Source organism: Diabrotica virgifera, chromosome 10, assembly GCF_917563875.1.
Source record: "Diabrotica virgifera virgifera chromosome 10, PGI_DIABVI_V3a".
In the NCBI taxonomy this organism is placed as follows: Eukaryota; Metazoa; Arthropoda; class Insecta; order Coleoptera; family Chrysomelidae; genus Diabrotica; species Diabrotica virgifera.
Window position 1 is genome coordinate 31,270,352 of NC_065452.1, and position 26,262 is coordinate 31,296,613.

The 26,262-nt window shown below is 30.1% G+C and overlaps 1 protein-coding gene across 2 annotated transcripts in view; it reads right to left on the reverse strand.

The window, feature by feature from the left end:
- The window catches only part of LOC126893184 (lysine-specific demethylase 6A), a 434,968-nt gene that overhangs the window by 366,294 nt on the left and 42,412 nt on the right, over positions 1-26,262 (reverse strand). The window contains exon 1 of one of the 2 annotated variants that reach the window (XM_050663139.1): positions 8,026-8,292. The exons of the other annotated variant lie outside the window; for it this stretch is intronic. The gene's annotated coding sequence lies outside the window, so the exon portion shown is untranslated. Of the gene's footprint in view, positions 1-8,025; positions 8,293-26,262 lie in introns of those variants that run through there. 2 annotated transcript variants of the gene reach the window in all.

The window sequence follows — 26,262 nt, forward strand, 5'->3', positions numbered from 1 at the left end:
TTTTCTCATTTTATGAATTAACCAACATAATAAAAATTCTACCAAATATGTAGTGTATGGAAGAAGAGAAAAGATAAAAAGAGAGCAACGAAGGAAGGAAGGGATCTTAGTCAGAGATTTTGAAGACAACCAAAGTTGTGGTTGAAAGTGGTTCTTTCTACGAGAGAAATTTGCCGTGGCTCGAGAACTTTATGATCCTGAGTGTGATTGAGATAGAAAGAGATAGAAGACAAACGATTGAGATATTTTCAGTCCGATATATTTTGAACAAATTTTGAAAGACAAATTGTTTTTATTTTTTGTAGAAAAGAACTTTTCATATCAAAGTACTTTAGTTTTTCGATGTGGTTACAAAGTCATTTTTCTATGTACACGTATAGGCATTAAAAAAAAACAAGGAATTACTACTTAATAGTTTATTGAATTGTGGACATTTTGAAGATCAATTATATTATTATTATTTAAAGGATAGGAAATATAGCTGTCATTGAGTAGTTTGGTAGATCTGATCAGATAATTATTGGGAATATATTATTATTTTTGCATTTATAAAGCACACCCTTATTTTATGTGAATTTTTGCTTCGTTACCTATATTCCATAGTTCTGATTTTTTTATTACAAATGTTTTATTTGTATATTTGGGTTTTTATTTTCAATATTTGCTTCTATAAATCTAAAGGAAATCCGTAAGGATATGAAGCACAAATAACCCCGAGAAATTCATTTGTAAAATTGATTATTTTTTTTTAATTTTTCTGTGATAAGAAATAGATAAAAATTTTCAGTAATAGTAGAGGATCTGACATAAGGACGACCTTTACCGATCTGTTTAATGGATAAAAATATTTGATATGTAATTAAGCATGTTAAAAATTATAAAAAACAGGGTGCGCTCGATATAATTTTGTCCAGACTATAAGTAACTGATTATTAATTAAAAAATTACTATTTTTTTAAATTCCACTAAATTTTTTTGGGCCCTGGTAGATATGGTTTTAGATTTTTTGGATCATTCGAAACAAAACAGGTCTTTTGTAATTTTTCTCTAAGTTGATCGGTTTCGAGTTATAAACAATTCAAAACTGAACAAATAACGAAAATTGCTGATTTTCAAGGATTAAAAACACAAGTAAAAAGTATTATTTTTGTAATCATAAGTAATACCTACCTAAATTCAAGTTCAAACCTTCTTCTATCAGATCCCGATAAGAATTTTTGCCATGTTTTATTCTAAAATATTTTTTTTTTAATTGTTAATGAGGAAGATTCCTAAAAGGGGTGATACACACGCGAGTAAGTACGCGAACTATGGCTCGCGACCTCTTTCGCGCGTGTATCACCGCAAGTACGCGTACTTTAAGTCCGCCGAGTAAGTACGCCGTCGATCCAACAAGTTTGAAATCTTAAGCGCGTGATACACACGCAATCTTTAAGTACGCGGGTTTAAAGATCGCGGACTTACTCGGCTCGCCGTCGGTAGCAAAAAATTTAGAAACTGTCCTCGTGGTTAAATTTTTTATTTTCTGTGTGCCTAATTTTGCTGAAATCTTATGTTTTTTAGTAGAGTTTGATTATTTTTTTGATCAGGTTTTGTTAAAAAGAAGAATAATTTGATTTTTTATAAGTGTGGTAAGCTGTCAAAATCATGATATGAAGTATAGCACTTGTTTTTGATCTATTTTAATTTAATACAAGGTAGGCATAAACAAACAAAATATCATAGATAAGATGGTAATATTTTCATCAGGAGGATAAAAGAGCCTATAAATAATTAGGTTTACTCAAAAACAAATAATCAAAATAATTTAGTATAGCTTAAAATAGTGTTTTACGGTTTTCTCAAAACTTATAAAATGTAAATTGTCTCCTTTCAACAATAAACGATTGAATTATTTCTAGGCAATTTGCTTAATTAGTGAAAATATAAGTGTAACTTTAAACGCAATAACATGATGGCTCGAGGCTCGTGGCTCGTGGCAGTGATACACGTACGGGTTACGAGTAAGATTTTAAACTTGTTGGATCGACGGCGTACTTACTCGGCGGACTTAAAGTACGCGTACTTGCGGTGATACACGCTCGAGAAAGGTCGCGAGCCATAAGTTCGCGTACTTACTCGCGTGTGTATCACCCCTTTTACTCGTAACCCGTACGTGTATCACTGCCTCGAACCGCGAGCTTCGAGCCATCATGTTATTGCGTTTAAAGTTACACTTATATTTTCACTAATTAAGCAAATTGCCTAGAAATAATTCAATCGTTTATTGTTGAAAGGAGACAAGTTACATTTTATAAGTTTTGAGAAAACCGTAAAACACTATTTTATGCTATACTAAATTATGTTTGATTATTTGTTTTTGAGTAATCCTAATTATGTATAGGCTGTTTTATCCTCCTGATGAAAATATTACCCTCTTATCTATGATATTTTGTTTGTAACCCACACTTTTCGATTTCCTATTTTTTTATTAGTATTAAAAATATATAACACGATAGGATACAATACGAAGTATATAATACGATAAAATTCCGAAATAGCACAAACCACCGACGGCGACCGCGATCTTTAAAACCGCGTACTTTAAGTCTGCCGTGTATCACCGGACGGCGAGCCGAGTAAGTCCGCGATCTTTAAACCCGCGTACTTAAAGATTGCGTGTGTATCACGCGCTTTACGGGAATCCGGGCGATCGGGGGCTGCATTAACAACCAAAAAACAATGTTAATGAAACTATGTGAAATAAGCCCAAAATAGTTTTATCAAGAACTAATAGAAAGTTTGAACTTGAATTTAGATACCTCGTAATTTAAAAAATTATATTTTTTACTTATATTTTTGAGTCTTTAAAATCGCCAGTTTTCGTTTTTTTTTAGTTTTACATTGTTTATAACTCGAAAACGATAAACATAAGAGAAAAATTACACGGGATCTTGTTTGTTTCGAATGATCCAAAAAAACTAAAATAATATCTGCGCAGGCTGTAAAATGTTTAATAGAAGTTATAAAAAAAGTTGTCACTTTTTAATTATTTAGGGAGCACCCCTTGTTTTTTATGATTGTTAACATAAGACTCAGATTCACTCTTCAGACATTATAGCCTATTAATGCAAGAACTTACATGAGTATAAAATGTAAATTTTGTTTAAAAATATGAGAAAAGTGGAGACTGACTCTCCATTTCCTTATTTATAAAAAGCTATGGGTAATAAAAAATTAAAACCATAAATGTGGGAGTTTTATTATCATCGTCCAAAGTGTATCTCGATATAAACGAAGGTATTTCTGTAAGAAACCAAAACTATTCACAATCTTATTAGTCCAGGTAAATTTTTCCAAAGGAAAGTCGGAAAGTCCAAAGGATTTTCTCAGGACACTGAATACACAGATAGCTGACGACAACTTTTTTAGTTATCGTAGACATAATGTAGGAAGTAAAACCTACCTGGTGCCTGCCTAGAGTTTTTTAATTATTAACAATTTACTTTAATATTTTATTGCGAAATTAGTACAAAAAAACGCGATTTTTTCGATTTTTTGCACACCATTAAAAAGCTAAATAGCTGACATAAAATTACAAATTTTGATTTTTTAGAACATTGCCAACTTTCAAAATGACGGTTTTTGAAACTTAAAAAATCAATTTGTTGCTTCGATAACTGCAAAATAAGTGAAAATCGATATTTGTTAATAACTTTTACTAAAACAAACTTAGAACTTTAGTGTTTCACCCAAAGTTGGGTATTGAGGTACTTAACAAACTCTCAAAATTTGAGACCGATCTATTAATTATTAGTTTAAAAGTTATTCTATATTTGTTTATCCCAGAAACCTTTGTTTTGCAATAATATAAGACAGAAAATAGTGAAGATTCTGCGTATGCCAAATGAAAGTACAAATGTGATAGGTACTATCAAAATGTATTAAAAAAAGATAAAAAATTATTTAATATAGTCACTAATCCTAATGGAAAATTTTTTGAAATTTTGTAGTTTAACCCGGGAGCAGTCGCGCTCACTTCTGTAAGGGACTGTTCAAGTATTACGTAACGCAGGTTGGGGGGCGGGTGTCAAAAATCTTCAAAAATTGCGTTACGCAATAGTTAAACTCCCTTAAGAGTGCGAGGGGGGGGGGTTAAAAATCTTCAAAAGTCGCGTTACGTAATACTTGAACGCTCTCTAACGTAAACAGTCGCGTGTTAGATTTTATCTCACGATACGAATTTACAACAAATTTTTATTTTATAGTATTTTTATTTACTTGCTATGTTAGAAATATTATCAATTATTAAAGCTAATTGGCTCTCCCCAAAGCCATAAATTCCACAAAAAGAAGAAGAAGAAGAAAAAATACCTACGCATTACTACACCTTTCCTCAAGGCACTGACGAAACTTTTTCAAAATTGCAAAATTTTTCATCAATTTTTCTTCAAGTTATCGCGAAAAACGAGAAAATGTTAGATTTTATCTAACGGCGCAACTGCTCGTGGGTTATAAGCATTTAGAATAACTCACAATATTATCCCTAGAAAAAAATGTTTATACATTCGGAAAGCTAGTATTTTAACACGAATTTTCAAATACAAAAATTTAGCCTAGGTCAAATTGGTCCAAATTCAGAACTACCGGGTGTCCACTTATATTTGCCCCCATTTTGCCTATAACTTCTAAACGGCTTAAGATAGAAATATGCGGTTTTCGATGAAATGTTTTATTTTAGTAAAAGTTTTGTCTGAATGGATTGAATTTTTTATATCGCTTTCAAATACGAAAAGAAAAATGGCGGATTTTTGAAAAAAACGTTGACTTTTTTTTAATGGAACACCCAGTATATTTTTTGTAAACTGAAAGAAAGGTCATTCACCTATCCAGCGATATAAAGTTTTTCAAAATCGGTTGTCAAATCACTGAGTAATTAATTTTTAAAATGAGCGGTGCAATGTGGATATCACATACCTAAATAACATAACTAAGCAAAATGATATTATGTTATGTGATTTCCACATTGTATCTTTCATTTTAAAAATTATTTGCTCAGTCATTTGACAACCGATTTTAAAAAATTTAATATCGCTGGATAGGCAAATGTCCGTTTTTTCAAGCTACAAAAAAATATACTGGGTGTTTCAATAAAAAAAGTCAACAATGTTTTTTTTCAAAAATCCGCCATTTTTATTTAAAAGCGACATAAAAAATGGTCATTTACCTAAAAACTTGAAAAAACGGTCATTTCCCTATCCAACGATATAAATTTTTTTAAATCGGTGGTCAAATGACTGAGCAATTTATTTTTAAAATGAGAGATGCAATGTGGAATTCACATAACATAATATCAATTTGCTTAGTTATGTTATTTAGGTATGTGATATCCACGATGCACCTCTCATTTTAAAAATTAATTACTCAGTGATTTGACAACCGATTTTGAAAAACTTTATATCGCTGGATAGGTGAATGACCTTTATTTCAATTTACAAAAAAAATATACTGGGTGTTAAATTAAAAAAAAGTCAACGTTTTTTTCAAAAATCCGCCATTTTTCTTTTCGTATTTGAAAGCGATATAAAAAATTCAGTCCATTCAGACAAAACTTTTACTAAAATAAAACATTTCAGCGAAAACCGCATATTTCTATCTTGAGCCGCAGCCGTTTAGAAGTTATAGGCAGTTAAAATGGGGGAAAATATAAGTGGACACCCGGTAATTTGCCATTTTCAAGAATGGGATTTGTATTTTTTGTTAAAAAAATTTCACAAACATTGTACATTCACAGGACCCGCTACGAATTTTCAAAAATGTAGTTCAAATGGTTACTAGGGGAAACCTACAAATCCAACCGAGTTAAAATACCGAAAAAAAATTTCAAACTAATAAAATTTTCTATATCTCCGGATCTACTCAATGGATTTTGATCTTTCTTTTTTTAATTTGCATGTAATTTCTTCGTAGCTTACAAATGTGTAATTTGTTTATAAATTTATTAATTACTAAACAGTCTAGTTCTAGTTTGTTTAAACAATTCTTGAATACGTAATTTTTTCCAAAAATCTATTTTTTAATCATAGTAGCATTAATAATCATAGAAAAAGTTAAAGTATACTTGAATAAATAAATATTTATTGAAGATAATTTATTTAATAAAAAATACTTTACCTTTCTTTATGATTAACAGAAGAGATAAGTGGATAAAGGTCATATGTCACACATTTTTTGAGAAAATTGTTTTATTAGCTTTTTGTTCTTGTAATATGCTGTTTAACCTGTTAAAGTTTTAAAATTACCTATTTTTATCAAAATAAAAATAACAGGAAGGTATTAAAGCAATGTGTCACACAATGATTTCCGAATTGTGGTGGATAAAGGTATTATGTCCAAAATTGCGTTTGGACATCATACCTTTATCCACGTCAAATGTGTAAATATTGAGAATTTTCTACTACTTACTATTTGGATAAAGGTAATATGTCCACAAAATTTGAAATATTTGGCTTTAGGTAACTTTTTTTAAATTTAATTTAAAGCGTAAAAAAGTACCTTCAGGTACCTGTTTAAAAAAGTATAGCAATGCAAGTTTATAAAACAAATAATTAACTTGGAACAAAAGACACTAAAATTCTCATTACTCAAAAACATTATTTTGTGACATATGACCTTTATCCACGTATGTCTTCTTATTATATAAAAAGTTTATTTATCAGAAAAAATTAGTTTTTTAAAAATTGTTAACTAATTAGACTGTTTATTAATTAGTATAGATAAATTGCGTATTTTTTGTAATCTACACAAAAAGTAGATACAAATTAAAACAAGAAAGCTCAAACAAAATCCATTGAATAGATCCCGAGATATTGAAAATGAGAGTAGTTTTAAGTTGTTTTTTTTTTAGTTTTTGAACTCATGCATTTGTCGCCATTTGAACTACATTTTTAAAAATTCCTGTAAAATACCAGCTTTTCGAATATGTACAAAATTTTTTTCTATGGACAATATTTTTAATTTTAGGTATCCTAAATGTAGATAATTACAAAATTTCAAAAATTTGCCATTAGGATTCTTTATGTTAAATAATTTTTTATCTTTTTTAATACATTTTGATAATATCACTCTTCTACTTTCATTTGGCATACATAGAATAGTCGTTTCTTCATTATTTTCTGTCTTATGTTATTGCTAAAACAAAGGTCCCTAGGATAAACAAATAAAATAACTTTTAAACTAATTAATGGATCGGTCTCAAATTTCGAGGGTTTGTTAAGTACCCCAATACCTAACTTTGGACAAAACACTAAAGTTCCAAGTTAGTTTTTGTAAAAGTTATAAATAAATAACGATTATCACTTATTTTGCAGTTTGCGAAGCAACAAATTGACTTTTTAACTTTTAAAAATCGGCATTTTGAAGGTTTTGAAGATTTTTAAAGGCACTGCTTTTGTTTTGTGAAAAATGCGTTTTGTGTCATTAAAAAAATTTAATTTTGTAGTTTTATGTCAACTGTAACTTTTTAATGGAGCGCAAAAAATCGAAAAATCGCGTTTTTTGCACTAAATTGTTAATAATTTCAGTGTCTCGAACATGGTCTATTTCTTGCTTATTTCCCTGGAGTATATATTGACATTCTTAATATGCAATGCGTTTTCTAAGAGCGTAGGCCTAACGGCATTATATACCTTGTTATTTTTATATAATGCCGTGTAGCTATCTATGGCTTTTGATACTAGTAATAAAGATGTCAATGAGAGAGAAAACAGAAGATGATAAAAGATTATAACAATTTTGTAGATGCAACAAATGGTGTTTATGGATAGCAATTACAATTACTCAATATCAACACAAAGCTTCCATCAAGTGACGTCATAACATAGCGGAAGAACTGGGGATGACGTGAGATATGTCACGGTGAATATGGCGAATGTTATCCTTAACAAAACATCCGGTGCTCTACGATAATAAAAACAATGCTAATAATAAACACAAACGACTAATGTGTCAAAATCGCTAAAGAGCTACAACAAAAACAGTACTCACCAAAGATATGATCGTTTCCAACAAAATTAAATACCACAGTTGATGATTCCGAATTATCTCTATGACAATTAGTATTACGGTGAATAAATAGGCAGTGAAATTGTCTTTATTAACGACACAAGTGCACTTTATGGTATTATAAGGGTATTGAAAAGTTATTTAACCAAATGTCTAAGTAAACAAAAATATCCATTCTCCCTCCACACCCGACGAGACACACACACTACACACCTCCTATCCGACCAACTGAAACGAAACCAACCTGCCTGCCTGCCTGCGCCGATAGTTCCCAAGCACTGTTGCCAAAATTCAAAGGAGCTTTTTCCGTCCCCTTGCTGTAAAAATTCCGACTTACTGAAAAATTCCCTACGTTTACAAAACCGGCTTTAAACAGAAATTTTCTTCTTTTTCTTCATGTGCCATCTCCTCTAAGAAGGTTGGCAACCATCATGACATTTTTATTTATTTATTTATCTATTTATAGTACTATACAAATGACCTGGCGTCTTGCGACTAATCCAGGTCGTTTCCTGATGGGATTACAGTATTTTACCTTTACATACTTATTACTTTAACAATTTTCTATGTGACTAATTAAAGCCCTGGAAGATCACACCTATTTTTTTTGAAGTTATACTTCTTTCGGCGCGATTTCATTGAGGGTGAAATTTTATTAATCTGCGCGCATGCGCACACAGGCAGTATGGAGTTCGTTACTAAATGTTTTAATTTATGTATGTATCAGTCCAGAAAAGGTGTGGAAAGAATATATTAGTGTTTTTAAATATATTTTTCTACAAACGTGTTAAAAATGCAATTTATAGCACTCCATAGGAGCGTTAAAAATGCTACATTAATCCGGCACCTGCCACGTGGGGTGCTGCCAGCACCCCATAACACATTTTTATCAAATATTTGATATTTCAAGTTTGGTAACCGAGCTGTGCGTCATAGTAGCTTTCTATAATATTATATAGCATATATGTGTTAGTGTTTGAAGTGGTTATTTAGTGTCATTCTGAACTTATAGCTCTAAAGTCGAATTGGGGTGTCATCATCTGGCACTTTAAGTTTTCAATTTTTTTTGTATTTTTGATAAACAGCTCAAATTTACATTTTTTATTGAAATAACTGATTTAAATTATTAATATAGACTCTATACTCACTAAATCTTAATTTTTTTAGATATTTTACTTGACTTCATTTATTATGGCTTGGTACTTGCTAATTTGCTTATAACACCTTTTTCATTTTATTTTTTAACTTTTATAACATATTAGTGTCTAATAAGTTAATAAAACATGTTTATTTATATTCTTGTGTTACTCAACACATTATTTTGTTTTTTAAACAAGTAGATCACAGAAAATTTTTAAGGGGTGCTGTGAGCACCCCAAGTGGCAGTTGGCGCCTTGCAAAGCCACGTGGCAGGTGCCGGGTTAAAGCACCAGTGCTTTAAAAATTTTAAGGCACTGCAGTTAAAAGTGAATTGTCAAATTGTGAAACGTGAAAATATTTATATTTCATTTATTAACATTAATATTAATAATACAACTTGCGCAATTTGAAAAAGGTGGTTTAAAAGGTTTTTTAAAATTTAATTTAAACTGTATTATTGCATTTTTAACACGTTTGTAGAAAAAAACTATTAAAATTTGTTAGAATATACAAAAATAAAAGTAGATGTTATTTTAAGTATTGACAATATAGGCAGTTTTGATGTAATGTCAAGAAAAATATAAAAATGGAATGTCGGTCAAGTTAAAGTAAAAGTTTTTGTAGGTATTGTCCTGTAATTGAGAATGAATAAATTATAATTGTTGATATATAAGACGTTTGTAGAAAAAATATTGTATGATATAGGTACGTGTTAAAAAGTATATTTTTAAGGCACTTATGTGAATTGCAGAATGAGCGAAGCGAATCTTTCACAGGAAACTTTCACATACGTGCCTTAAAATTGTACTTTTAACATTTGTATCACAAATAGGTAACTATTCTTATAATTTTTGTGTATTTGGACTTGTCTACCTCGGGAATAAGATAATAAGTAATAATATTTAAAGTATTTTATAATTCACTTCGTCTGTTTGTCACTATGTCTGAGAAATCTTGTAGCCCGGATAAACAAAAGGGTATAGCTCAGTGGTAGAGCGTTGGACTGGAGATCAAGAGGACCCCGGTTCGAATCCTGGTGTTTTCTAATCTTTTTTTAATTTTTGGTATTGTTTTAATAAAAATTTTTGGAAAGTAGTAAGTAAAAATTAATTTAATCTTTAAATAAAATACAAATAAACTGTCCGAAAGTATATTTATTTCATTGAAATCATATTTAGAAGTATAACTTCTTACGTGCGTACAAAGTACACACACATTCTTTTTTAAATAAACCGCACACATGGGTATCAGATACTCAATGATTTTTTGTGAAGAAATAAAAAAAAAATAAATATTTTATGATTTCCCGAGACTCTCTAATCACTATTGAATACATAAGAATAACTAAATCAATCATTTTATTTTCTCTCTCTTAATTGTAGTAACACAAAAGAAAAAAATATTAAAAATACCTAAAAATAATTAACAAACATATTTCTAAAAAACCGGAAAAATAATTCAAAATATTTTAATTTATTTTAACAACAAAACGGTCTTTCTAACTAAAATATAACACCTTTTGATTATAGAACTCATATTCATTCTTAGCCAGGTATTTCAGTTTCACTCATTTTAGTGACTACATTCATAAGGCAGTGTGGCTCTATGCTCCATGCATTATGCTTTATAGCAAGCCGAGCATGGACTCTTCGCTTTTCCATCTTTGCCTTTGCAGAAATAACACCTAGTTTGCTTTACTAAATTTGTGGGATGTTGTGTTGTTAGGTCATTAACTTGAACGCACACTTGATCGCAAACCTCACACATGGGTGCTACATACCCTAGTCTGTATTCAATAAATTTTCGTGATTGGAAATATTGCTCAAAAGAGACCGCAACTACAAACCCGTCCTTGGCAGACTAGAGACTGAATTTACATAAAGCAGCATGCAGTTAAAGTGTCGCGATGGGTATCTCACACCCAAGTGTGAGCTTCCAGGGTTATCAACGGCCCTAATCTACAAAACTAATTCTGAAAAACTACAAATTATAAACAATTCTAATAAACAATTTTATTGAACAATATAACAATTCGAATAAACAAAATATAATTATGATTTTTTTTAAATTTTAACTATTTTTGTGAACATATAATTTTTATAAAAGTGCTCCCAGCTCTCATTCTCTAATGAGAAATATTAAATATACACTATTTATCTAAAAATAGTCAAGAATAATTTCAAGTGCAGGTCTAATCGACTTGTATGGTATTCCCAATTGTATTTCGGTGAGCCTCAGACCCTTAGTCGAAAATATCCATTGAGTTTTAAAATTTCAGGTTTTTGTTATATTTTTTTGTTTGATTAATAATTTTTGATTCATTGTATTTTATTTTATTTCATATTTAATATTAATTTTTAATTTTTTATTATATAAATATTTATTTAATTATTCCATTATTTTATTCTATATTTTTATAATTTCTTATTCAAATTCATAAAGGTTGGATATTTACTTGATTTCTTCTTCGCCTAATATTATATAATTATAATTGTTTCTTTGATATTATGTCCGCTAAATTATTTAGTGTATTAAATAATTCTTTATTTTGTATTATATTTTCTATATTTATGCCAACAAGGTCTCTTCTCATTCTTTGTAATTCTTGTGTATTTGTTTGTCTTTCACAATTAAATACTATGTGTTCTGGTGTACCTATTTCTCCGCATTCACAATTTTCATTATGTTTTAAATTAAATCTATGCAAGTATGTAGGGTACGGATCGTGCCCTGTAAAAAAATGCACTGAGGCTTAAAAACATTTGCGTCGATTATATTCACGGGAAAATCTTTTAGAGAACTATTCGGCAGCAAATATTTCTTGGGGATTTTTTGTCCGGGATTTTTTGTGGGGATATTTTGTCAAAAAAATTTGTGGGGATTATTTGTCCGGGATTTTTTGTGGGGATTTTTTGTAGGGATTTTTTGTCCGGGGATTTTTTGTCCAGGGATAATTTATGAGGATTTTTTGTCCAGGATTATTTGTCCTAGCTTCATGGCATACCGCATGTCAGTGGTTAAGGGTTAAACAATAAACATGACACAAGAAAACAGTTTCAGAACTTAAACTTCAATCAGTTTAATCATTTAAATTGTTAATAGAGGGAGAAGATATGTCTAATAGGGAACTTGAATAAAATTTTAAATTCGAAAAAAATGTTATAAATCTCAACAGAACATAATTTAAAACATGTATCAAAGATTAAAAAGTTTTGTTTGGCTTTCGTTTGGCCCCTAAAGATGATTAAAAATTCAAATTAAAACAGGTGGCCCAAAACGCGTCGTGACGTCATTCGTTTAAATTATGTTTACATTCTTCCAAAAAAGTAAACAGAATTTAAAATTAGACATTATAAACGTCAGGAGAAAATACAGTTATGTGACCTCATAAGTGTTTTTGATCGTTTGAACTACATATTTTAAATTGACTAAAGGTTCTCTAAACCAAGGCCAAAAAACAAAAAAATATATATAGATTTTAAATTTGTACTTCTGTTATTATGAGGTTTTAAGGCGTGAAATTTTGGAAATTTTATTTTTAAAGGAAACTGAATAATTATTATGCAATAAAAAATGTGCAAGTTCCCTATTAGGTTTGGCATTCGTTTTGACACTGACACTATTAAATGACATTTAAAATAGTTCAAACGATCAAAAACACTTGTGAGGTTACATAACTGTATTTTCTACTGACGTTTATAATGTCTAATTTTAAATTCTGTTTACTTTGGAAGAATGTAAACATAATTTAAACGAATGACGTTACGACGCGTTTTGGGCCACCTGTTTTAATTTTAATTTTTAATCATCTTTAGGGGCCAAACGAAAGCCAAACAAAACTTTTTAATATTTGATACATGTTTTAAATTATGTTCTGTTGTGATTTATAACATTTTTTTCGAATTTAAAATTTTATGCAAGTTCCCTATTCTTTTCAAATAATCTTTTGAATTAAAAAAAAATATATTTTACAATTTGAACTGAAGTAAAAAATTGCCTTTGGAGTAACTTTTCCGTTTTGTTAAAAAAAATCGCGCAAAACGGGAAATTTTCCTCCGCTTGGCAACACCGGATAGTTCCTAAGGAATTGCAGTGCAGAGGGAGACCGTTATTGCGGATCGCGATTTTGGAACGTGGCTATCTGCACGCTCCGGTGCATCAATTGCACTCGATCGTGTCCTTCATCCTAATCTTTTTCCTGTTTACGCTACACAGGATTTACCGATCTGATTTAGGTACTATCTCGCATCTTAAAGCAGCCGATGAGAAATATATGGATGTTTTGACTTCGATGATTTCGAACTTTCTTACAATGTAATAAAATAACTCAGGTGCAATGACCTTTAAAATATATTAAAGGAATTTGCTAAGGATTGATAAAGTGTTACATTTTAGAGAAAATCACTATATTTCACTAATGCTCTATTCTTTTTTTTCGTCTTTTAGTGTCTATATGTACGAATGTTGGAGACGAACGTGGACTATAGACTATTATAGTCCAGAGAAATAAGGATTTTCTCAGGACACTCAAAGATCCAGGTAGCTGACTACTTTTTTAGTTATTGTAGATTGTAGACCTATAGGAAGAAAACCTACCTGTTTCCTGCCTAGAGTTCGCATCCGTTTTTTAATTATTAACAATTTAGTGTAAAAACGCGGTTTTTTCGATTTTTTGCACCGCATTAAAAAGCTAAATAGTTGACATAAAATTACAAAATTTGATTATTTAGAACATTGAAAAAACTTCAAAAATACCGATTTTTGAATGTTAAAAAGTCAATTTGTTGCTTCGCAAATTAATGAAAATCGATTTTTGTTAATAAATTTTACTAAATTTAACCTAGAATTTTAGGGTTTCACACAAAGTTGGGTATTTTGGTACTTCAAAACAAACTCCAAAATTTGAGACCGATCCATTAATTAATTTAAAAGTTATTCCATTTGTTTATCCCAGAGACCTTTATTTCGCAATAATATAAGACAGAAAATAATAAACATAGGGCAATTCTGAGTATTCCATATGAAAGTAGAAGAGTGGTAGTATCAAAATGTATTAAAACAAGATAAAAAAATTAATTAATATAGCCAAAAATCATAATGCCAATTTTTTGAAATTTTGTAGTTTATAAACATTTAGAATAACTTTAAAAATATCCGTAGAAACAATCTTTTTATATATTCGAAAAGCTAGTATTTTAACACGAATTTTCAAATAAATAAATTTAGCCTGTTTTCGTTTGGGACTAAGTTAGCATGTGTTTTTTTTTTTAATTCACAACTAATTTGTTTATAATAATTAAGGGGTCTCATTATTGTCATTTTAAAGAATGGCATTTGTACCTTTTGTTAAAAAATTTGCACAAATATTGTGCCTTCACAGCACCCTCTACGACTTTTCAAAAATGTAGTTCAAACGTTTACTAGGGGGAACCTACAATTCCACCGAATTAAAATACCGAAAAAGCAATTTCAAGCTAATACAATTGTCTGTATCTCCGGATCAACTCAATGGATTTTGATCTTTCTTTTTTTAATTTCTATGTAATTTCTACGTACATTACAAATATGCAATTTGTTTATAAATTTATTAATTAATAAACAGTCTAATTTGTTTAAACAATTCTTGAAAAACATTTTTTTACAAAAATCTATTTTTTTAATCATAGTATCATTAATGGTCATAGAAACAGTTAAAGTACATTTTAATAAATCAATTATTTTTATTAGATAATTATTTATTGAAGATAATTCATTTATAAAAGTATACCTTAACTTTTTTATGATTAATAATGATATGTAGTATGATTAAAAAGATGGATTTTTGGAAAAAAATTATTTTTTCAAAAATTATTTAAGCAAATTAGACTGTTTATTAATTAATAAATGTCTAGACAAATTGCATAGTTGTAATGTACAGAAAAATTACATACGAATTAAAAAAGAAAGATCCAAATATATTCAGTAGATCCCGAAATATAGAAAATTATAGTAGTTTCAAGTTGCCTTTTTTAGTTTTTGAACTCGTGCATTTGTCTCCCAGCTCCCTATTCACTTACCACGACTAGTCACCAATTGAACTACATTTTTAAAAATTCGTGTGAAATACCAGCATTTTGAATATGTAAAATGATTTTTTCTACGGACAATATTTTTAAAGTTATTCTAAATGTTTATAAACTACAAAATTTCACAAATTTGGCTTTTTGACTATACATATTAGAAAAATGTTTATCTTCTTTTAGTAAATTTTGATAGTATCACTTTTCTACTTTCATTTGGCATAAGCAGAATTGTCCTATCTTCATTATTTTCTGTCTTATGTTATTGCAAAATAAAGGTCTCTGGGATAAACAAATAGAATAACTTTAAAACTAATTAATGGATCGGTCTCAAATTTTGAGGGTTTGTTAAGTACCCCAATACCCAACTTTGGGTGAAACACTAAAGTTCTAAGGTAGTTTTAGTAAAAGTTATTAACAAATAACGATTTTCACTTATTTTGCAGTTTGCGTAGCAACAAATTAACTTTTTACTTTTAAAAAATCGGCATTTTGAAGATTTTTCAATGTTCTAAAAAATTAAATTTTGTAATTTTATGTCAACTATTTAGCTTTTGAATGAGGTGAAAAAAATATCGAAAAAATCGCGATTTTTACACTAAATTATTAATAATTAAAAAACGGACGCGAACTCTAGGCAGGAAGCAGGTAGGTTTTCTTCCTATAGGTCTACAATAACTAAAAAAAGTTGTTAGCTACTTGGATCTTTGAGTGTCCCGAATATGGTCTATTTTTAACTTATTTCCCTGGAGTACTACACTGATTTCATTTATCGCTGCTCTATTCGTGTATATCATTACAAATTTATACCGATATCAGAAAGCCATAATTCGAGTAGACCAATAAAAATCTAAAGAGATTCCAATAAGACTAGTACGACAAGGGTGTGTACTGTCTCCTCTACTTTTTAATATGTGCTCAGAAGAAATGTTTATAGAGGCACTAGAAGACATAAATGAAGGCATATCAACTAACGGAACCCTAGTGACTAATCTCAGTTATGCAGAACAATACTCCTTGCGACAGACTCCTGCAACAGCAGAGAAGGGCTGCAAATTTTAGTTGATCGCACTACACAGTACTGCGAGAGGTATGGAATAGCCAAACACCCTGTATATATATAAATTGTGTAGAAGTATTTAAATTTAAAATAAATGTAAAACCTATTTTAGGATGGGAAAAAAGACAGATTTAGCGACCGTCATCGCTTGGGCGAAATAAATTTTGCACGTATTTATATTTTGTGTATGTAAAAATATACAGTGCATTCATAAAGTGTGGAAACGGTCTATTATCTCATATCTCATGACTTAATTATTTTCAGAGTTAAAGCTCTGACAGGTCGATTTTTATTTTTAAATTATGATTTTTTGACGTATATCCCATAATAGTGACGTCATCGATTTGGGCGTGATGACGTCATCGATGATTTTTTAAATGGAAATAGGGGTCGTGTGGTAGCTCATTTGAAAGGTGATTCAATTCTCTATTCAGTAATATAAACATTAACATCATTATTTATACCGGGTGGCCAGAAAAATAATTTTTGAATTAAATTAATTGCCGAAAAAAAAAGAATACATGTAATTTATTTAACTCAAAATACATTTTACTGCTGTCAGAAAAGAGAAAAAAATGTTTATTTGACAAATAAACATTGATTTTCGCTTAAATTAAATGTTAAAACAGTCAAGAGGCAGGTGTGTGGCTGTTTGACATTTAATTTAAGCGAAAAGCAATGTTAATTTATGAAATAAACAATTCTTTTATATGTGGCATCAGTAAAATGTGTTTTGAGTTAAATAAATTACATACATTCTTCTTTTTGCGTCAATTATTGAAGTTATACTTCTTTACGATCGAGAGTGAAATTTTATAATTCCCTGGCGCATGCGCAGACAGACAGTATGTAGTTCGTTGCTAATCTTTCAAATTATGTATGTATCAGCGCAAATAAGTCATTAAAAGAATATATTAGTGTTTTTAGTAAATGCATTATTTATTATAATTTTTGTGTCTTTGGATTTGTCTTCCTGGGGCGTAAGATAATAAAATATCTAGTTTTATACTTCACTTGATCTATTTGTCACCGTGATGTGTAATTACATTCGAGGCGTCAATAACATGGGACTTGATAGCCTGGTGGTAGAGCATTGGACCAGAGATCGAGAGATCCCGGGTTTAAATCCCGGACGATTCATATTCTTTTTTTTATTTTAATTTTTAGTATTGCTTTAATAAAAATTTTGGTAGGTAAGAAAGTTAGTTTAATATTAAAATAAAATACAAATAAACTGTTAAGTATATTTATTTCGTTGAAATTATATAACAGAAGTATAACTTCTTACGTGCGTACAAAGTACACACACATTCTTTTTTTAATTAAAAAATTATTTTTTGGCCACCCTGTATAAATAATGATGTTAATGTTTATATTACTGAATAGAGAATTGAATCACCTTTCAAATGAGCTACCACACGATCCCTATTCCCATTTAAAAAATCATCGATGACGTCACTATTATGTACTATACGTCAAAAAATCAGAATTTAAAAATAAAAATCTTCCTGTTAGACCTTTAACTCTGAAAATAATTAAGTCATGAGATAATAGACCGTTTCCACACTTTACGAATGCACTGTATAAATAGTGTAGAAGGTAAGCAATACGTATATAATATAGGTTTAGCACCTATGTTTGGATGGAGATAAAGAATTGATTTCGCGACCGTCATCGTTTAGTCGAAATAAATTTTGTATGTATATAATAAATAATATATTATATTATGTGTAGTTATATATAAATAATATAGAAGGCACGCAACTCTTATATAATATAGGTATAGCACCTATGTTTGGATGGGGAAAAAGAATTGAATTCGCGACCGTCATCGCTATTTCGAGATATTAGTAATTTATATACTTTGTATTGTGAAACTTTATCGATGGTTTGGACATTTGTGTAGAATGAACGATGATAGACAGGTAAAACGCATATGGGAGGCAAAAGTACAAAACAAGAGAGGAAGAGGGAGACCAAAGAAAACCTGGAACGATGAAGTGGTAGAAATTCTGAGGACGAAAAATACAACGTGGACTGAAGCGAAACGAAGGGCCAAGAATAAGCAAGATTGGAGACGATTTATATATGATGTAGATTATGTAGATGTATGAAATGTATTTGTAAACACCTTACACCGTTAGGTAGAAAGGTTTAGATTATATATATATATATATATATATATATATATATATATATATATATATATATATATATATATATATAAGTAATTTATATACTATAGGTTGAATTGCGTATAAGTTTGACCGAAGTTATAATGATTGGAGGAGGGATAAAGTGTGTACCCGAAAGAGCATGCGAAGCAAGCGCATGAGGGGCCACATTATCCTTACTCCAATCATCATAACTGATTAGTGTGTAAAGTATGTTTGAAGTGAAAACTTATTTATAGACGTTGTGCACTTTTTGGATAGGGAGAAAGCATTGACTTAGTGACCGTTATCGCTACGGCGAAATATTAGTAATTTATATACATACTATAGGTTGAATTACGTATAAGTTTGTCCGAGGTTATAATGGTTGGAGGAGGGACAGAGTGAGTACCCGAAGGAGCTTGCGAAGCAAGCTCATGAGGGGGCACACTATTCCTACTCCAATTATGATAACTAATTAGTGTTTAAAGTATTTTTGAAGTGAAAATTTTTTTAGCGACGTTGTGCATTTTTTGTGTGGAAAACAGTATTGAATTCGCGACCGTCATGGCTAAGCGCCATATAACTAATTTAAAGAAGATAAGTTGAATTGCGTATTGCGTATATGTTCGACCAAAGTTATAATGTTTGGAGGAGGGATACAGTGTGTACCCGAAGGAGCTTGCCAAGCATGCGAATGAGGGGCCGCACTATCCCTACTCCAATCATTATAACTGATTAGTGTATAAAGTATTTTTGAAGTGAAAACTTCTTTAGCAACGTTGTGGCGCTTGCTTCGCAAGATGTTTTCACTTCTGTCGGCACTCCCACGAGTGCCTTGAAATTTTTTAAAATTCATGTGCATTTGCTGTTAAATTGTATCAGTGATTATTTTTGTGTTTTAAATTTCAAAAATGGAAGAAAGTAATAAAAGAAAGAGAATTGCTAACTTTACGTCAAGACAAACATGTGTTGAAATAGTAATGTTGATTTTTTAGCTTATAACAATATAAATTTTATATCAAATGAATGTTTTTTTAATATCCTTCCCAAAAAATTCATGAAGTTTTTCCAATTTGTTTTCATCTTATTTTTACACATAATGAAAAACAAGTGAAACTTATGGCAACTACCTATACACTGAGAAATCTAAATTATTTTTGTGCTAGCTATGTGCATCACTGGGTTAATGAGAAGTATATCTTCTTGATATCAAAAAAGAAATTATATTAACAACAGCTAAGAAATCTTCGTCCTATGTGATATCTCAATCATCAAAATCAAAAACGCCCCCATAAATTTTTTATGGGGTGCACAAATTTCACTATAATTTTTTTAAGATGTTCCTGCCATAATAATGCCACATGTCCATTTTTCATAAAAAATCTCATAATAGTTTTCGATATAATGGAAAAAATCGATTTTCATTTTGTAACTTTAAACGGCTGTAACTTTTTTTATGTGCACATTTGTACTAAGGTAAGTTAGGTTCAATCGAACTATTTTTGGTCCGAGAATATTTGATTTAATTTATGACCTGTATTTTTATTACACCCTGTATTTTATATAAAAGTTCTTTTCTTGGAACCGTTTCTGCCAGCTCTACAACGAAACAAGCAGCAGGGTCCTTATATCTCGTTGCAATAGGGTTCATTCGATCTTAATAGTCCAGTTACTTATCGGGTATTGTCGGAATCGTTCGGAACGCACAGCCACGGTGCCATGTTTTATCCAATAGCTATCTATTCCTGTATACTAATTTAATAATTACGAAACGGTATACGAGTAAAGACTGTAATTGAAATCTGCATAATTACGGACATAAAGAAAATTACGATGGAAACCGATCTGTGGAGTAGATCGTATCGTTAGTCGAAGCAGAAATATTCGGGAAATTTGAATAAAATCAATCAAATAACCCGAGCGCATACCAAGCTGTTGAAAATTTTAGGATTTACAAAGAAATCTTTAGTCCAGTCCAAAAATGGCAAAAATTTTCATGATTTATACAGGCTGTAACAAAAATGCAGGTCATGAATTAAATCACATATTCTAGGACCAAAAATAGTTCGATTGAACCTAACTTAACTTAGTATAAATGGGCACATATAAAAAGTTACAGCCCTTAGAAGTTACAAAATGAAAATTGATGTTTTCCTATGTACCTATATCGAAAAAAATGATACATTTTTATTGAAAATGGAGATGTGGCATTCACATGACAGGAACAAAATTATAGTAAAATTTGTGGACCCCATAAAAATTTAATGGGGGTTTTGTTCCCTTAAAGCCCCCAAACATCTGTGTACGTTCCAATTAAATGATTATTGTGATACCATTAATTGAACACAATGTTTGTAAAACTCGTTTGCCTCTTAGTACTTTTTCAATAAGCTAGTGTTTATCGAGATATTTTGAATATTTGTCAAATCCACCACACATTTCGTCGCTTTAGTACTATAACTTGATAACTCCAAAATTAACGTTTTTGAGATAACTAGTTCACAAGATGTATTTTATTTGCCTCCATATTGTGTAAAAACTTGATAGCTCACTTCAAACGGGTTAAGTATTTATTTATGATTTAATAAAGTTGATAAAACTCAAATGCCACTAATATTCAGTGCTAAAACTTGACAAGATAAGTTATCAAGCTATTATTTAATCGAAATAATCGTGAATACGACATACACTGAATGCTATAACTAGATAACTCGAGTTATCTAGTTTTAGCATGTGTTTCTCTGAAACCATTGAACTTACCACATAATTGCTATCTGTTTATTCGGTTCATTTTAATGCAAGAATTCGAGAATTGTTAGCAGATCTGGCAACCCCCATTGCAGAGGGCTAATTTTCAACAAAATAATGTTTAAAATATTAGTTGTGTTAAAAAGTTCACTTATATGCGACTTAGCACAACATGCGACATTACCAAATGTTAACATTATGGTAGTGCTAAAAGTTGATAACTTTAATTTTTCATGTTTTTTTCCATATTGGAAAACAAATTTACACCATATTCCTAAATAGATCAGTTGCCAAAAAGTTAAGGAACAGTATTTTAGAGCCGCAGAGTGAATTCCGTATTTAGCAACATCATGGGAGCAGCACTAATATCTTTAAAATCTTTAAACTCGTTTATCTCAAAACTACTAATTTCGAGTTATCAAGTTATAGTATTAAGGCGACGATTTGTATATAGACCAGGGCGCATCTGTGAAAATATTAGTACATTTGGACGTTGAGAGGTGACTCAAATTTTTTTGCAGAAATTTCTTAAAAATAACTTAAATAATAATATTTGAGTTATCCTCCTTCTCAAAAAGGTCCGGAACATTGTTTAAATAATCAAAATGTCAAAAAATGAAGGAAAAGTTTGATTTTTTTCTTCGTTTTTTTGATTATAACTTTAAAAGTATTCATTTCCGAGAAAAGTTGTACTGACATAAAAGTTGAGTAATTAAATTTCCTATAATAAAGAATTGGTTAAAAATTTAAAAAATAGTCACCCTTGTTGCAAAATAGCAATAATTGCGAAAAAACCATACAAAAACAAGTATTCGCATGTTACGTTTTTCAACCATTTATGCTATACTTAGGACCTTCATATTTCACCCAGAAAAACTTCAGGATACAGTAAAACAATACTGTAAATTTCATTAAGATCGGTTCAATAGATTTTGCAATCCAGCTTTCGCAAAAAAAATTCATTTTTTCAAAATGCTACAGGACTGAAAATAAAGCAGATAGCAAGTTGAAATTTTTTTTGCTTATAGAAGTGTACTTTACCTTTCATTTGCAATTTGCAAAACTAAAATCGATTAACTACCACGGCGTCAGGAATTTTTTTAAATAAACGTTAATTATTGGTGCTACGCGCAGGACAGCGGATAGTTTGCTCTGATTGGGCATTCTAATGACCTTTGATAATGATTGATACATTTTAATTTTTATTACATTTCGATATAAATAAATAAATTTGTTTATTGCAAAATAAAAACACACACTCTATCCTTTGAAATAACACTTTTTTTAGCAAAAACTTTCTTTGTTCATATATTTTAACTTAAAGAATAAAAGTTTATTATTTTTAAACATATGCAATTGTTTAAACAATATTTCACAAACAATAATAAAATTAGTTTGAATTTTGTGGAATTAAAATATTAAAATACAACAAAATATAGAGCAAGAAAATAATATATTAGATAAAGATTGGAAGAAATTTTGGTGGAAATCAACTAGTGTGAATCGAACACCGCCGTCCTGCGCGTAGCACCAAAAATTAATGTTTATTTAAAAAATTTCCTGACGCCGTGGTAATTAATCGATTTTAATTTTGCAACTTGCAAATGAAAGGTACAGTACACTTCTATAAGCAAAAAAAATCAACTTGCTATCTGCTTTATTTTCAGTCCTGCAACATTTAAAAAAAATGAATTTTTTTTGCGAAAGCTGGATTGCAAAATTTATTTTGTAAAATCTATTAAACCGATCTTAATGAACTGTTGTTTTACTATATCATCAAGTTTTTCTGGGTAAAATATGAAGGTCGCAGGTGTAGCATAAATGGTTGAAAAACGTAAAATGCGAATACTTGTTTTTGTATGTTTTTTTTCGCAATTATTGCTATTTTGCAACAAGGGTGACTATTTTTTAAATTTTTAACCAATTCTATATTGTAGAAAATTTAATTACGCAACTTTTATGTCAGTGCAACTTTTCTCAGAAATGAATAGTTTTAAAGTTATAATCAAAAAACCAATAAAAAAATCGAATTTTTCCTTCATATTTTGACATTTTGATTATTTAAACAATGTTCCGGACCATTTTGAGTGGGAGGATAACTCAAATATTATTATTTAAGTTATTTTCAAGCAATTTCTGCAAAAAAATTTGAGTCACCTCTCAACGTCCATCTCAAAATAGATGCGCCCTGGACTAACATGGTTAAGTAGGATTATATAGAGACCTGTTAATAATCGGAAAATTTATTTATAATTTACATTTTTAGGTATATTTTGAAACATATTAAAAAAAGCACATCTCAATAAAAGCTGGCTTATCGGAAAAATAATAAGAGACAAAAAAGTTTTAAGCACACTGTGTTTAACTAATGGTACCACAATAAAAGTTTAATTGGAACATAACAAACATTTGGGGGGTTTAAAGAACAAAACCCCCATAAAAATTTTAAGTAAACATATGTATTAAAAAAGGAGCCGCATTTCGATAAAACTGGCTTATCGAAAAGTACTAAGAGGCAAAAAAGTTTTAAAAACATTGTGTTTAATGGTACCACAATAATAATTAAATTGGAACGTACACAAAAATTTGGAGGGGGTTTAAGGGACCAAAACCCTATAAAATTTTTATGGGATGTACAAATTCCACTGTTATTTATTTTTAAGATGTACCTGCCATAAGAATACCACATGTCCATTTTCAATAAAAAATCTAAAAAAAATCTTTTCAATAAAAGGTAGTTTTCGATATATTGAAAAAATCGATTTTCATTGTGTAACTTCAAAGGGCTGTAACTTTTTTATGTGCACATTTGTACTAAGGTAAGTTAGGTTCAATCGAACTATTTTTGGTCCCAAAATATGATTTAATTTATGACCTGCATTTTTGTTACACCCTGTATATTTTAAGTACTTAATATATTAAAAAAGTTTTATGTACATTTAAGTTACTACAAATTAGTAAATTTTGTGTGTAAATAGAGCATAAAAATCAGTGATGGGCATACGTGAAAATTTTTAAGAATCTCCAGTCTCAAAAATGCTACCCTTTATTGTTGTTTGAAATATTTTCTTTGTGTATAAGTAATAAATATAGTAGAACGGTCCGATTTGTAGGTTTTGATAGTTTTGCTTTAAGCTATAGTGCGCCGGCTGGTTGTTCTGGTGATTAACTCTGTAGTTAAATATATTTATTTTTTATTTAGGTATAGACCGTTAAGCAAGTCATATCGTCGCCTACCGAAGTTAATATTGGATTGGTAGCCACCTAAGCAAAAAAAAAAAAAACAAAGAAGACCAAAAACAAGATGTTTGATGGAGTTCAAAAGGCAATTTCAAAGAGGCATTTACGACCAGGGGACTGGGCCGATAGACGTGAGTGGAAACTAGGAAGGCGCAGGGTGCTATAAACCGGAAATTATATATACAGTTTATCAAACTTGTTCCTAGGTTTGACAAACTGTACTACACTTCTCCAAGAAATTAACACACCACCTTAAAAATGGGTCATTTTTGATGTTTCCAATTCGCTAAACCTGTTCTCCGATTTAAGTGATTTTTTAACATGTTATAGCCTTATTCTTTAACAATATCGCTGTAATAATATTGTTGCTAGACAGTTAATCCTTATTGTATACCGGGTGTACCAATCAAACTGTGATTTTTTCTCAAAGTTCACTCTGTGCATTCTATGCAATATTCTAGCATTTATAAAATACTGAACTGAAAACCCAACTATAGCCTCATGTTTTCTTAACATTCTGTTTTTTTATTCATTCGCTTATGTTGGATAATAAAAAAATTAGGTACTTTAACTACTAGCCTTGTTGTTCATCAATACAGGGTGTTTTCAAATAAATATGGCAAATTTAAAGTGTAATTCTGCATGAAAAAATAATGACAGTTTGCTTCTAATGACAGTCCGCAAATGCTTCGTTTCCGAGATAGGGGGTGTTGAAATTTTTCTTACAAACTGACGATTTATTTATTGCTCTAAAACCGGTTGATATATGCAAATGGAATTTGGTGGGTTTTAAGAGGTAGTTATTGTGCATTTGTTGACATACAATTAATAATTTTATGTTCAACATTGGCGCACATCAGGGTCATATTACCCGTATGCGCACCAATGATGAATATTATATTCCTAATTGTATATCAACAAATTCGCAATAACTACCTCTTAAAACCTACCAAAATTTCATTTGCATATCTCAACCGGTTTTAGAGCAATAAATAAATCGTCAGTTTGTAAGAAAAATTTCAACACCCCCTATCTCGGAAACGAAGCATTTGCGAACATGCACTTATAAAGCAAACTGTCATGATTTTTTCATGCAGAATAACCCTTTAAAGTTTGCCATACTTATTTAAAAACACCTTGTATTGACGAAAAACAAGGCTAGTTATGCGCGAATGAATAAAAAAAGAGAATGTAAAGAAAACATGAGGGTACAGTTGGGTTTTAATTTCAGTATTTTATAAATGCTAGAATATTTCAAAGTGTCAAGCGAACTTTGAGAAAAAATCACAGTTTGATTGGTACACCCGGTATACAGTGACAATTTACCTGTCTAGCAGCAATATTATTACAGGGATATTATTAGAGAATAAGGCTACAAGATATTAAAAAATCGAAGCGGAATGTGATAACTATAGATATGCTTATCATCAGTGGCATATAAAGTCTACACCGGGATAATAGAAAGGAAGCTCAGGAAAGAACTGGAAGGAAAACTAGAAGAAGAACAAGCGGCTTTTAGGAAGAAAAGAGGAACAACAGATAATATATACATACTGAGAAATATAACTGAAAGGAAAAACGAAATACGAGAAGACATATATTACGTTTATAGATATTAAAGCTGCTTTTGATTCTATAAATAGATATCCCGCAAAAGATAGTAAGCGTGGTAAAAAGTACATATTATTATAGAAACGTACATGCTAAAGTACAAATAAACGGAAATAGATCGCCGATAATAAACCTAAGGAGAGGAATAAAACAAGGGGACAGTCTTAGCCCAGTTTTGTTTATATTAGTAATGGATAGAGTAATG